This window comes from Urocitellus parryii, chromosome 12 (genome assembly GCF_045843805.1).
Source record: "Urocitellus parryii isolate mUroPar1 chromosome 12, mUroPar1.hap1, whole genome shotgun sequence".
In the NCBI taxonomy this organism is placed as follows: domain Eukaryota; kingdom Metazoa; phylum Chordata; class Mammalia; order Rodentia; family Sciuridae; genus Urocitellus; species Urocitellus parryii.
Window position 1 is genome coordinate 103166983 of NC_135542.1, and position 15927 is coordinate 103182909.

The 15927-nt window shown below is 40.3% G+C and overlaps 1 protein-coding gene across 1 annotated transcript in view; it reads right to left on the reverse strand.

Moving 5' to 3' along the window:
- The window catches only part of Trabd2a (TraB domain containing 2A), a 133584-nt gene that overhangs the window by 13585 nt on the left and 104072 nt on the right, over positions 1–15927 (reverse strand).

The following is a 15927-nucleotide window of genomic DNA, read 5'->3' on the forward strand; positions in this document are numbered from 1 at the left end:
CCTCTCAATACCATCACATTGGCAACACCTGGAGTTTGGAAAGGACACATTCAAACCGTAGCACCTCCCTACTTCCACATTCCTTCAGTTATTCTAACTTTCTTCTTCCTGTCATGCAGTCTTAACCAAAGACAGATGCTTTTTTGTAAAATCCCCTCCCCTCCTCTCTTTTCTGATATTTCTCCTGCTCTTGCATAGGCACCTTCAGCCTCTCCTGGGAGGCATTTTCCCCAGGGCCTGAAGACCAGCTCTTCTATCTAGCATATTCCTACCCTCCCAGTCCTTTATTTGTGACAAGCCCAGAGCTGAGCTGATGGCCCATCCAGCTGGTTATTAGTGGTCACAGCCCAGAGATAAAGATGGAAATACACTCACAAATTGCAAATTACAGTATAAGTGAGGCAATTCAGGCTTCCACAGTTATAAGCCCTGCAGTTTATGACAATCAGGACCTACCCCAAACCATGGGGAATTGCTGACTTCAGATTACCTAAAGTAAAAACCTTTGGAGGGGAGGATGAGAGGCATTATGAAGCACCTGTCAGGTGTGCCTAGCCTCAGGCCAAGTTTTCACACATTCTTTCTCAATAGATCTCAGGCTATCTTCTCTCAAAGTTTTTTTTTTTTTTTAAGAGGAGAGAGAGAATTTTTTTAATATTTTTTTTTTTTTTTAGTTATTGGCGGACACAACATCATTGTTTGTATGTGGTGCTGAGGATAGAACCCGGGCCGAACGCACGCCAGGCGAGCGCGCTACAGCTTGAGCCACATCCCCAGCCCTCTCTCAAAGTTTTAATAGCTCACAAATACCTGCATATGGGCTTTGCTATTCTCCTAAAGGCATTCAGAACAAACTCAGGTGACCTATTGCTAATAGACCTTCTTCCAAGGGTATTCATCAATTTTTTTCAAAAAATTTCTTGGTATTTAGAGCCATTTATTCTAACAGACTTGCCAGTCTGCAAACAAAGGAGGGAGAGATAATGTATGGCCCACAAAGATATTAATCAAATAAAAAAGAATTTTGTTTATGCAGCCCATTCTCAACACACTCAAATGTCAAATTCATTTTAAAGACATTTCACCTTATCATGAAGGGTTTACAACACTTATGATTTAAGCTTTAAAGAAGTTTGTATCCCAGAACAAAGCTAATAACATTAATAATTTTCTGAGTGTTTCTGACTCATATCAGGACCATGCTATGTGCTTAGCTTAGGTTCTCATTTATCTTTTCAATATCCTAAAAATAATTTTTAAAAACTATTGTTTTTTAATCATATTTTAAAGATGAAGAAAATGCTGAGCCTGGTGGCAATGCCTATAATTCAGCTATCTGAGAGGCTGAGGCAGGAGGATTCCAAGTCAAGGCCAACCTGGGAAACTTAGTGAGACTCTAAGTTTTTAAAATGTTTAGACTATAACTTGCCTCTAATCTTTGTATCTTTTATTTTTTGGAACTGAAAGAATTCTCATCATCCATTATGCTATGTTGGATGTTCTTGATGATACTTGGTCTCTCAATCACTCAGTTTCCAGAATCCTAGAGAAACCCAGGATTACTATTGGACTTTTGCTTCCCACTGCATTTATAGGTCAGTAGTAGAGCTCTTGCCCATGCATGTGTGGAGCCCTGGGCTCAATTCCCAAGATGAAAAAAAAGTAAGAAAAAGAAATCAAACAACTTGTTCAAGTAATATAGGCTAGAAAACCAAAACAGAGTTTGACCACAGTCTAATGCCAGAGCCAAATCTTCACCTATGTTGCATATGAGGGTATGTTGCTACCACTTAGCACTAATTGGTTTTTGGTATATGATCTAATTTAAATTACAAGGCTTAATCTAAGGGCCTATAAACCTGGAACTAGGAGCCCTCAGAGCAGTTCTCTTTGACCTCTATCAAAAGTCAGCCTTGGTGGGCTGGGATTGTGGCTCAATGGTAGAGTGCTTGCCTAGCATGTGTGAGGCACTGAGTTCAATTCTTAGCATCACATATAAATAAATAAATAAAGGTCCATTGACACCCTTGCCCGACTCTGGTTACCATCTATATTATTGAGACATCATCTGCTGATCTTCCTTCTTTTGTATGCTTATATTGTTATTAGGACATTAAAATAGTTGATAGGAATTTAGTGCATTATAATAATTCAAGATATCAAACACTTTGTTATTCAGAATTACAGACAGTCCCTGGTGGAAAGTGGACATCAGGTTGGTAATCTGGCTAATGGTGCTCATTAATTGCAATTCTCAGATCCTACTGTCCTCGAGGACCAGAAGACCTGGGAACATTAGTCAATGGGAAGTAGGTGGGAGTGGGAAGCAAAAGTCCAATAGTAATCCTGGGTTTCTCTAGGATTCTGGAAACTGAGTGATTGAGAGACCAAGTATTATCAAGAACATCCAACATAGCATAATGGATGATGAGAATTCTTTCAGTTCTAAAAAATAAAAGATACAAAGAATAGAGGCTAGTTATAGTCTAAATGATCCTGAAGTCCATTCATTCATTCATTCTCCATCCAATCATTCAATCAATACATAGTGACTGCATGCTTACTCTTCTAAGCATTGAAGATAAAGTCATGGATGAGAAAGACAAGATCCTTGTCCTTAGGGAACCTCCATTTTACCTGGAAGAGGGTATTGTCAAGAAGAATCTGAGAAAAAAATGTTTTTCCTTAGAACATTTTGGAAGGAGGGTAAGAGGCAGAGGCCCAAAGTTAAACACTTGCTCTGTGATCTCAGATTTGCCATCAAATCAAAACACTCCATCATTCTAGGACAAGGGATGCCATTGCTACTTTGCCTTGGCAGAGAAGTCACCTTGGGTCATGAGCACAGTCTGGAGGCCATATTTAGAAACATATGTATTTTAAGACATTTGAAGAGTAGATCTCAGAAACCCACAGCTTCCTCAGAAACCCACAGCAGCATCTCTGAAGGTCCCCTTTCTGGCATGACTAACAGCTGTTGGTCATTTATATGTGATTTACTCTCCTTGCTGTGCTAGGCCAAGTTTGAGCAAGTCTGACAAATTTTGGGTTTCAGGGTGTGACTTGCAGATAAGTAAATTCATCAGGGGGTAAAAAAAAAACTCCATTTAGTTTAAGTTGCCCAGAGCTATTCTAGATGGGATGTCATCACTGACCTAGTCTCCTAGGCACTACAGGATCAAGAAAAGTGCACACAACTGGGACACAAGGACTATTCCTGGAAAGCCAAAAATCCAAAAATAGAAGACAGTAGGTGACCAGAGGGAAGACGAGGTCAGAAAGTTCTGACTGAGTCTGCCCACCTTCCTCTACTTGTTCACTGCCCCTTTCCTCCTTTCTAACCAACCTCAACCACCCCCCTTTTCTACATTCAATTCTTTCCTTTACAGTTTCCACGAAGGCTTCCTTCCTCACATGTTGCATGAGGTTCCTAGGGACACTGTTATAAAGTACCTCAAACTCAGTCACTTAAACATCAGAAATGTTTTGTCTCACCATTATGTTTGTAATCAAAATGCCCACAGGGACTCACTGTCTATGGAAGCCTTAAGGAAGGATCCCACCTAGGATTTTCCTACCTTCATGCCTTCAATCTACATGTAGAGTTCTTTCTGTGTATCTGTCTCTTGGCCCAAGTGTACCCTTCTTATAAGGGCTCATCATGTTAGGTTCGGGCCCACCCTAAAGACCTCATCTTAATTTCAACATCTACAATGATCCTATGCCCAAATATGGTCCCATTTTGAGGTGCTGAGTATTAGGATTCTGGAGGATTGGGACATGACTCAACCTATAATAATCTCAGCTCAACTTTTTTTTTTTACAGTTAATATGCATATGGTAAAAATTCCAAAAAGTATGTAGAAATAAACATTTTCCTCTAATTCTTATTCTCCAATCACCCTCCCTAAAAGCAACTGCTGCTGCCAGAATCTTGTATCTCCTTCATGGATGGTCTCTGCATGTAAAAACAGGGACATGGATGGATGATCCACAGATCGATCAATAGATAGATGAATCAATTACAGATAGAGATAGACATAGGCATATAAAAACACCGAGATACAGTGATATTTACTTTTTTTTTTTTTTGGACTTTAAGTAAACCATAAAACCTTTCTGTGAACAAACACTGAAGTTAATATAAAATAAACCAGAAACAAAAAGCCAAGGTTTGGGGAATGATTTCCTTTATTGTTTTTTAAGGAGCTATAGCCTGAATCATCCTTAAACATGTGATAATGTTGAGATAGGGATTTGGGCGGGGAAGTGGGAGATAGTGAGTCTCAAAGGAAATGCCCACAAGTAACTGAGATGAAGAAAGCAGTCTTAGATCTTTTTTTTTTTTTTTTAGAGAGAGAGGGAGAGAATTTTTTTATTTATTTTTTAGTTTTTTCAGTGGACACAACATCTTTGTTTGTATGTGGTGCTGAGGACCGAACCCAGGCCGCACACAAGCCAGGCGAGCGTGCTACCGCTTGAGCCACATCCTCAGCCCCCAGCAGTCTTAGATTTTTAGGACATGCCCTTGGGCCATGCACCTTGTAAAATGAGGGAAATCCACAAGCACAGAGGAGACTGGTGCAAAACTGCATCTCCACCCTGGCTCCACCTTCAGTCAGGTCCATAACTATGCCTCTCCACAAAAATTGGATGACATCCCAAGGAGGGTCTTCTCACTCTCTAGGTAGCCCACATCCTCCCTTGAATGTGGATCTACTTTCTAAATAAACCTTTGTCTATGCCTTTCTCTGGTGCATGATGAAATTCTTTTCCATCAGGTTGAGAACCCTTTTGTTCCTGATTAGAAGTTCCCCTCCACTCTGTGAACTTCTTAGACCCTTTTCTGGAGTCATCTCTTCTCCTGTGACAATATCAGTCATTAAAGGAAATCATAGAACAGGAAGACGGAAATTTCCAACTGCATGAAAATACAAAATTAAGGTTCCCTGCAGCCTTTCAAGTAAGAAGTCCATTGGTGCAGACTCCCCAGGAAGTATCCCCATGGCCCCCAAGCCAAAACTGTCAATGGGACTTCTGCTAAAAGAAGAACAGGAAGAGGCAGCAATCTGACCCCTCTAAGGTATACTAAGGCACCTCTCCTTAGATGAGGGTTGCCTGACTCTGCAGACCCAAGCACCTCTAAGGTAAGGAGAAGCAAAATGCCTAACTTCTCTTGCACATACTACCCTAGTTATGACATCCAGGTCAGAAAATTCAAAGATAGCCTCTAATTGACCCTTCAAGTCCTGCTAACTAATATCCCTCATCTGGAGGTCACAGTGTTGGGTCACTTTCCATCTCTGGGAGAAAAATTCACAAACCATCTTCTTCTCAGAGACCATTCTATTATGCAAGGTGTACGCTAAGTGTCAAATCACTGTGCCCTCCTACCCAACCTCCTACTCAAACCACAGCCCCTAAAGGGACATGATTCCAGTGTTCTTTCCCTCTCTATGCCATGCCATTTACACCTGTGTTGAAAAGGGGTTCAATGCCCTAGCACTGGCTACCAAGAGTATTTCTATCCGCACAGGATAGCCTCAAAAATCATCCACAAGCAAAAAGTATTCATATCTAGATCAAATACCAATTGTTTCATTACAAATCTCTTAATTTGCATGAGTTTAGATTTCAAGAGGGTAACAAGACATCAAGAAAGGAAAATTACTGGAAATTATTACAATAGGATAAAATTCCCATTTTGCATGGAGTTTCCAATGGTAAAAAGACAAAAGAGGTTTACTATTCTCCTGGAAAACACGGTAAGATAGATATGCTGCTACTTTCACATTAGACCTTGCCTTGTATTATATACTATATGTCTTTTTTTTTAAAAAAAAAAAAAAAGATGATTATCAGTCCAACCTAAATCATATCATCTTATCAGCAGAATACTACTCTTTCTTCCTCCAATGAAACAGGCTCAGCCTATCTGCACTGTCTCCTGAGAGGCTGCTTCACTAGAGAAAATAATAAGTTTATTACAAGACAGTTCACACCAGTGTTTCAATTTACCCTCTACTCTCTCCTTGCCTCCCCACAGTCCTCCTTTTCTCTCCCTTTCTTTCTGGGCTGAGGATGTTACAGTGGGACTCTTTCTCTTTCCTGAGACTTCCTGAGACTTCTGTGGGACTGGAAGATGCCTTTTTTCTCAAACACAAAAGCCCCTCAGGGATTCTCTCTTACTTTTCAGCACTTTCATCCCCCTCAGATCAAACTGCTTCTCTGCATATGAAAGACATTGCCCATTATGAGGCTCACACCACCTCCACTAGCCTCCAACTCTCCCAGGCTTCCAAACAAAGGGCTTCCCATTGGCTCAGGAACTCACCTCACTTTCTGGGGCATGGGGTTGCTCTGTCTTCTTTTTTTCTTAGTTCATTTTTGAGAATCATTTAGTCCCTTGAAGATAGTTTGGGAAAGTAGGTAAAGAGTCTCCCTTGTCCTCAGGGCATTCACCCCAATAACTTTTTAAGACACATTGAAGATGCCTCATCCTGGCCTCTCCACCTTTCCCAGGTATCCAGGCAGTGGGGATGTTCTCAGGCTCATTTTCTCCCTTACCAGTCACCATTTAAAATCCCTTCTCCCTTACCTGAAAGAGGACTAGTCTCTTAGAATTGTCTAGACCAGCCTCAAAGTAAGATGGTAATAAAAGTCCTGCTTCAGTCTTTGTCATGCTGCCATGCTTGAGAGCTAAAATTTCCATGCACTTCTTTGGACAATTCTCAATAAAATTCTGGCAAATCAAATACAAAAACATATCAAAAAGATCATGCACCATGATCAAATGGGATTCATTCCAGGGATGCAAGGTTGGTTCAACATACGGAAATCAATAAATGTAATTCATCACATCAGTAGATTCAAAGACAAGAATCCCATGATCATCTCAATAGATGCAGAAAAATCATTTGACAAAATACAGCACCTTTACATGTTCAAAACACTGAAAAACTAGGGATAACAGGAATATGTCTCAACATCATAAAGGTTATCTATGCTAAGCCTCAGGCCAACATCATTCTGAATGGAGAAAAATTAAAGGCATTCCCTCTAAAGACTGAAACAAGACAGGGATACCCTCTTTCACCACTTCTATTTAATATTATTCTTGAAACACTGGCCAGAGCAATTAGATGAAAGAAATTAAAGGGATTCATATAGGAAAAGAAGAACTTAAATTAGCACTATTTGCTGACGATATGATTCTATACCTAGAAAACCCAAAAAGCTCCACCAGAAAACTTCTAAAACTAGTAAATGAATTCAGCAAAGTAGCAGGATATAAAATCAACAATCATAAATCAAAGGCATTTCTGTATATCAGTGACAAATCCTCTGAGAAGGAAATGACGAAAACTACCCCATTTACAATAACCTCAAAAAAATATATATATACTTGGGAATCAACTTAACAAAAGAGGTGAAAGATCTATATAATGAAAACTACAGTACCCTAAAGAAAGAAATCAAAGAAGATCTTAGAAGATGGAAAGAAATACCTTGCTCTTGGATAGGCTGAATTAATATTATCAAAATGACCATACTACCAAAAATATTATACAGATTTAATGCAGTTTCGATCAAAATCCCAATGGCATTCCTCATAGAAATAGAAAAAGCAATCATGAAATTCATCTGGAAAAATAAGAGACCCAGAATAGCTAAAGCAACCCTTAGCAGGAAGAATGAAGCAGGTGGCATCACTATACTTTAAGCTTAGAGAAATAGTAACAAGGGCTGGGAATGTGGCTCAGGCGGTAGCGCGCTCGTCTGGCATGCGTGCGGCCCGGGTTCGATCCCCAGCACCACATACCAACAAAGATGTTGTGTCCGCCGAGAACTAAGAAATAAATATTAAAATTTCTCTAAAAAAAAAAAAAAAAAAAAAAAAGAAATAGTAACAAAAACAGCATGCTATTGGCATCAAAACAGACTGGTAGACCAATAGTACAGAATAGAGGACAGAGAGTAACCCACAAAATTACAATAATCTTATATTAGACAAAGGTGCCAAAAATATGCATTAGAGAAAAGATAGCCTCTTCAACAAATGGTGCAGGGAAACTGGAAATCCAGATGCAACAAAATGAAATTAAATCCCTATCTCTCACCACACACAAAACTCAACTCAAAATGGATCAAGGACCTAGGAATTAAAACAGAGACTCTGTGTATAATAGAAGAAAAAATAGGCCCTAATCTTCATCATGTGGGATTAGGCCTCAACTTCCTTAATAAGACTCCTATAGTGCAAGAATTAAAACCAAGAATCAATAAATGGGATGGATTCAAACTAAAAAGTTTCTTCTCAGCAAAAGAAACAATCTATGGGAGAGAGAGAACTTATATCCTGGGAGCAAATTTTTACCCCTCACACATCAGATAGAGCACTAATCTCTAGGGTATATAAAAAACTCAAAAAGCTAAGCACCAAAAAAGCAAACTACCTTAATCGATAAATGAGTCAGGGACCTGAACAGACTCTTCTCAAAAGAGGACATACAATCAATCAACAAATATATAAAAAAATGTTCATCATCTCTAGCAATTAGAGAAATGCAAATTAAAACTACTCTAAGATATCATCTCACTCCAGTCAGAATGGCAGCTATTATGAAGACAACAAGTGTTGGCAAGGATGTGGGGGAAAAGGTACACTCATACATTGCTGGTGGAACTGCAAATTGGTACAGCCATTATGGAAAGCAGTATGGAGATTCTTTGGAAATCTAGGAATGGAACCACCATTTGACCCAGCTATCCTCTCCTCAGACTATACCCAAAGGACTTAAAAATTGCATACTACAGGGACACAGCCACATCAATGTTTATAGCAGCACAATTCACAATAGCTAAACTGTGGAGCCAACCTAGATGCCCTTCAATAGATGAATGGATAAAACAAAAATGTGGCATATATACACAATGGAATTTTACTCAGTAATAAAAGAGAATAAAATCATGGCATTTGCAGGCAAATGGATGGCACTGGAGAAGATAAAGCTAAGTGAAGTTAGTCAATCCCCAAAAAAACAAATGCTGAATGTTTTCTCTCATATAAGGAGGCTGACTCATAGTGGGGTAGGGAAGGGGAGCATGGGAGGAATAGAAAAACTTGAGATAGGGCAGAGGGGTGGGAGGGAAAGGGAGGGGTCAGGGGGTTAGCAAGAATTGTGGAATGTGATAGACATCATTATCCAAAGTACATGTATGAAGACACGAATTGGTGTCAACATACTTTATATACAACCAGAGATATGAAAAATTGTGCTGTGTATGTGTAATAAGAATTTTAATGCATTCTACTGTCATTTATTATTTTAAGAAATCAATTTTTAAAAAAGATCTGCTTTTAGGGAGAGGGGGAGGCACTTCTCAAAACTTGGAACTGAGCAAAAGGACTCAAGCACAAAGTCCAGAAAGAAACTGCCATTGGGTAACACTTCAACTTGGGAAAGGGCTATTTTGTACATGATGATTTGTTCCTGAAGGTCTGGAGAGCATGGAAGGAAGTGGAAGAATGCACAGGGCAGACTGGGCCTTCCACTTCTCTTCCTGACATCTCCAGAATGTCTGCAAAGCTTTCCCCTTTCTTTGGTTAGGGCTCCTGGCCACTGTTTCTCTTTTCTAACTAGCCAAAGTCCTGCCCTGACCAGCAGCCAACTGAGCACGTCCATCTCATTCTATTATGGACAGAATTGTGTCCACCCAAATTCATATGTTAAAACCTCAATCCCCCCTGAGTGTACATGGAGACAGAGCCTTTAAGAAAGTAATTAAGGTTAAATGAGATCATAAGAGTAGAGCCCTAATCCAATAGAACTGCCATCCTTATAAGGAAATGAACAAATGCCAGGGCACTCTGCCTGCCCAGTCCCCCAACCCCCCACCCAGCTCAAAGAAATGGCCCTGTGAGGATGAAAAGAGAGTAGGTGAGGAGGAGAGTGATGGGAAGAGGCTAATCAATAGGAATAAAGTTATAGTTAAATAAGAGTAAGGAGTTCTGATTTTGCTGTTGCACAGTAGGATGACTATAACTAAAAATAAAGTACTGTACATTTCAAAAAGCTAGAAGAAAGATTTGAATGTTTTTCCTATAAAGAACTGATAAATATTTGAGGAATTATATGTTTAACCTGATTTAACTATTATGCAATGTATACATATATCAAAATATCACATCATCCATTTATATGTATAGTTTTTATGTTTTATTTATCAGTTTAAAATTTTGAAAAACTAATTAAAAAAATTCTAACAATATACTATAATAAAAGTCATATGAATGTGATGAATCTTTTCTCTCTCTCTCATATATATATGGAATTTTCCACTTAATATTCCATGATAGAAACCATGGAAAACAAAACTGAGAATAAGGGAGGACTACTGTAAGGATAAAAAGTGCTATAATGCCTGTGGTGTGTGATAGGATACTACACCACCAACAACCACCTCCAAGGTCCAGAACAGCCTCCTGACTCCATCCCTGAGCCAGGAAACACCTAGAGTACCTGAACCCACTGAGACTTTAACCAGCTCTATGGAGGGTCCCAGGTAACAGCTGGTTCCAGCTCACCTGACTCCTTGACTTGTCTCCTCTCTTTTCTGCCTCATTCACCCCTACCCAGGAGGTAGATTCTTTGGAGAAGAGCTGAAGAGCACCCCTCTCACTCTGTCTGCTATAGAGACTTGCTGGGAGTTACTCCTAAAGTCTACATGTGTCCTTGAGCTGACCCATCAAACAGATAACAAGAAAGACCTTGCTGCTGGAGGTGTGAAGGAATTCCCTGCTCTCAACCTCATTCACCAGGGCAAAAGGCAGAGATATGGGTTTCAGAATCCATGATGTACTTCTTTTATGACCTATTACCCCAAAGGCAGCTGGGCAGGACCAAATCTAGCCAAGACAGGGTCTAACACAAGCATAATCCATATGTGAGTGCAAAAATACCTATTCTTTTTACAAAGTCTACTTTGGACTTTTAAGAGTCAGCCCAGAGCTGAGGGAAGGCAGAATCAACATCTGCTTTGTCTTTGAGCTCCCCACCCCCATAAGAAACAGAGTGCCTCGTCCATGCTGAGGGCTTAAGAAATGTAAAGGCAAGTCTTAAGCCAGGCCCTTCCCAGGTGGAAACACAGAATTCTAGTGTGCACCTAGAAGTTCATGAACATAAGCAGCCATAAGGTTCACAGCTGTTTTATTTTCCATGTCTGTTTTTAAAAAAGTCATTAAAGGGATGACAAAATGAAGAACTGCTGTGGAAACCCCCCAAAACCAGTAGAGCTAAGAGTCCATCAGACTTCCAATTTAGGAAGAATATTCACCCACATCTTTTACTTGCCTATGTAAAAACAGGAAAAAAGGCTTATTCAGAAAACAGATGTGATGGGCTCCTGTGACATTTATAGTACTATAGTACTTCTACCCATCTATGCCTAGGAATAAGAACTATGGTACATTAATGCTGGCAAAGAATGTCAAAAATCAAAAAGGGAATCAAAGCAAAACATAAAGATTAGACTCCCTATGAATTTTAAGATGATGGTTCACATGTACTCAGCTATTAGAAGGGCTGTATTCAACTATTCTGTCTTGAGGACTCATTCATATTATGTCCTCTGTTTGCCAAGGTTCTTATAAACTCAGTGGTGCCCTTGGTTCTGCCCCAGAGCCATACATTGAAATCTGACTATCACATATCCTATTTGGCTGGCACATTCCACAATGGGTCACTCATTATCCAATAATCATTCATGAGTACCTCCCACTGGTGAGAGCTTGGCACATAAGAACCAAGAGTATATGGTCCAGCCTCAAGGGCTGATCAGGACCCCAGCACAAGGATTCTGAGCAGACTGCAGAAGGTCATCTCTGGACTTTGGAAGTGTTCCTTCAGAAGTTGTGAATAAGGTGAATGAGCCACTAGCCAGAGCAAAAGCATGAAGCAGGGCTCCAGTCAGAGGGCACAGCATATGCCTACAACACAGCTCACCTATCTCTCGGAGGTTTCTACTGAAGATGTTGCATTACATGTACATGAACAGATCTGCACATATTTTAGCCATCATTTCCCTTTCAAACAGTTCACATAATTTTCCTAGACCTTTATTTTAAACTAAACCTACCCAGGAAAAAGAGAATATCAGATGTCCATGTTCCAAATAAATTGTGGAAAATGTGGGAAAGTCCTTCCATCAGCATCACAGTCAATTTGAAAAATGAGACCTCTCTAGCTTTTACTAGAATATAAGCTGAAAGAACCCCTCAGTAAATCAAACTTCTAAAAATGGTAGGTGATAGCTCTAAGAAGCAGAACTAGATTAGAAACAGGAGACCTCATAGCCCAGACCTGCTCTGCACCAATTCTCATTATGTCTCACCCTCTGCCTCTAGCTGGGCCTGTCAATGGGTTAGTCCAGAAAACTGTTCCTAGTGCTGGCTGGCCTCAGCCTATTTGCCTCCCAATGCATCAATGCAAGAATACATGGGGAGTACAACAAAAGGAATCCCTAGAACCTCTCCTCAGACTACCTCCTCTTCAAGGAGTTTGACCCCCTCCTCCTCATGAGACTCCTCAGGCTGCCAGCCCCTCCTTATCTCCCACTCCTCCAGCATTCACCTGGCCCTTACTAACCAGAGAGTGGGAGAGATGGGATCTCTGTAGGAATTTTCCCAACCTCTCCAAGCCAGCCCACAAGCTCCTAAAGCAGTGGCTGCCTCCCACACCAACATGCCGTGCATATTTCCAATAAGTCATCCTAGAGCCAGTTGTTTCTTCTGTCAGGTGACTGACTAAAGTAAAGACAAGTTGCTCCAAAGACTGATTTCTATCTTCCCAACACCCCAAACTATGGTTTAAGAAACTCACTACTTCATAAGATCCAGAAGCATATCTACCAGGCCTAAATCATTGCTTAAGGTTTCATTTTGTCAAAAGCAAAAAATAAATAAATAAGGTGAGGAGGGGGACGGCTTTTCAGACAAGAGAGGGAGTTACTAGTCCTAGAGTAAAGAAGGCTAATACATTCCATATTACTGAAGATACAATTAGAAAAGGGATAGCCGAGAAGACAAATACAAAATATGTTAGTGCCATCTATTGGCAAGAGAAAATAACAAACCCATCTTTGTACAATAATTCAAATCACACTTAAGCATTCACAAAAGAGCACGTTAGGGTTTGCAAAAGACCTCTACATCCAACTAGCTGATTCTTGGAATATAGAATGCCCACACTGCGGGCCCTTCTTGTGAAAAGCAGAGGACAACCCAGAACTGGTGGCTGCATTCATATTAGCTTAGGGATTCATGATTCAGACTCCAAACCTAGAGGTGGCTGGGTCCCAAAGGACAGAGTCCAACACTGAAGAGACTGGGCTGTCCAAGATGCCCACTGTACCTCACTGTGACATCCAGTCCATTATGCAGAAGTGGGCAGGAGAGTCTTCTGGTTAGACAAGTTCATTTCTTCAGCCTCAGGGGAAGCTGACATAGCAATGCCCCATGCCCAGAGCCTGTTCATAGATGCCTAGTGGTGTGTAATCATTGTTTCTCTAGGGAAACCTGTATCTTTAAAGGAAACCCACTTGTGCTGACTTGGTGGAAGTGAGGAAACCTCCAGTTCCCATCTCACAAACTTCTTTTACGTAGGGAACAGCAACACAGCCAGCAATATTAAGTAGACACAAACTCCGGGTAACAGAAAGTAGAAGTCACAACCCAACTCCATCCTGAGGGGCAAGGATGGCCTCTGCCATGAACTGGCAAGATGAATCCAGGTATCCATGTCAGGCATCTATTCTATTCACAAATTTCAGTTAGTTAATCTTAGGGACCTGCACCACACAAACCAGGAGCCATGAACCTGACTGGAGCCTTGGAAGACAGGGTGTATAGGAGTCAAGAGAGCTAGATGAAAGGCAACAGAGAGGAGTGGGGACTGAAACTAATGAAGTAAGAGTACTGGCCCCATTTGGGGGGGCAGTCAGGAGCTGGAATCTAACTCAGCAGTAGGATACTTAAAACTGTGAAACTAATTCATGCTCCAAGATGTCAGGATAAACAGCCTAGATTCATAGTGCAATGGTTACCACTCTGGCCTCACACACAAGATATCAGGATAATAGTCGTCCTTAAAAGACAGGGAGCTGGTGCTATTGTTTCTCGCCCTGGGTGCTGAGAGCATGGCTACATTTAAAACTTCATCAAGTGAACTTTTCTGTATAGAAATGCTGCAATAAAAACTTGGCAGTAAAGGTTGGGGGTGTGGCCCAGTGGTACAGTGCTTGCCTATCATGCACAAGGCCCTGGGTTCAATCCCCAGCACGGAAGGAATGAAGGAAGGAAGGAAGGAATGAAGGAAGGAAGGAAGGAAGGAAGGAAGGAATGAAGGAAGGAAGAAAACACTTTAAAATAATTTCATGAATGATGGAAATCCTACTGTGAATGATAGTTATTTGTATATATACATATGTTAAAAGTTAATGAATTGGCTGGGATTGTAGATCAGTAGTAGAGCACTTGCCTGATATGCTCAAAGTCCTGAGTTGAGGGCTGGGGATATAACTCAGTTAATAGAGTGCTTATCTCACATTCATAAGACCCTGGGTTCAATCCCCAGCACCACAAGGCAAAAACAAAAACAAAAACAAAAGCCCTGGGTTGAATCCCCAGAACTTAAAAAAAAAAAATGTCCCTGAGCTGTACAGTCATTTTAGTTTCAGGATCCCCCAAATCCATGGGTATTCAAGTCCCTTGTATAAAATGGTGTAGTATTTGCATATAATCTACATACATCCTCCCATATACTTTAGATTGTCTTGAGATTATTTGTAATACCTAATACAGTGTAGATGCTATGTAAATAGTTGTTAACTTATATTGTTTAGGAAATAACAGGCTAAAAAAAGTATGTGCATGTTCAATCCAGTTCAGTTCTTTTTTCTAATATTTTTGTTCTGCTGTTGGTTGAATCTGCATGGATACAAAAAGTCCTTAGGTTATGAATATTTCACTGTTTATAAATAAAATGTGGGGACTTTACCTTTAAACAAGAATCTCAGGAATAAGTTATATAGTGTTTTCCTTCTATATTTAAACTCTAACTTTACTAGCTTAACCTAAATGTCTTACAAAAAGTTTAGTTTATACATCTTAAATTCCCTTATGACCCTGAAGAATTTGTTATGAAATTCATAGCATGAATGACATGATACTCTAATTTGTCCAGGAGCCATGAATAGGATCTGAGCATGTAGGAGGTGAGCATATACCCTTAGCCTTGAGCAATGGAGGTGTGGAACTGGCTTCTGCTTGCAGTGCCAAAGCAGGTGGACCTCAACTTACTTTGGCAAAGAATTTCAGCAATGGGATTGAGCTATACCCCCTGAAACCCAATCCTTTGTCTCATTTGGGTTGAACTTTCACAAATGTCTTCCCCTCAATAAATAGAATGGTCCCAGGCGTGCTCTCTCTTTTTTCCCTGCCTCTCTTGCCTCCCTTGTGGGAGCTGGGGCAGAGAAGCCATCACTGAACCTCAAGAAAAAGATACTTTCTGTGTCTGTGCGATTATTTAGTGCCAGCCCAGTTCACCTGGAGCAACCCTGACTGATTTAGTCGCATGTCCTTACATCCTTTAAATAACAATCCTAGTTCAGCATTTCAAGGTTTGCTAAAGCAAATATTTGGGTTAATGGCCATTCCAAATCCTGAGGACCAACATCTCAAGGCCACTCACTGAGAATATTCACAAAACAAGATGTATTTCATAATGCAACATCCCACCAGCTCCCAGAAGCACCTAATGCCTTTTTTTTTTTTTTAATGCAGTGCTGGGGATGAAACTCATCTAATTCACTTTAAGGCAATTTTCACCAAATTAAATAAGTTCTTTAATCAAGTATTGCTTGTTTTAT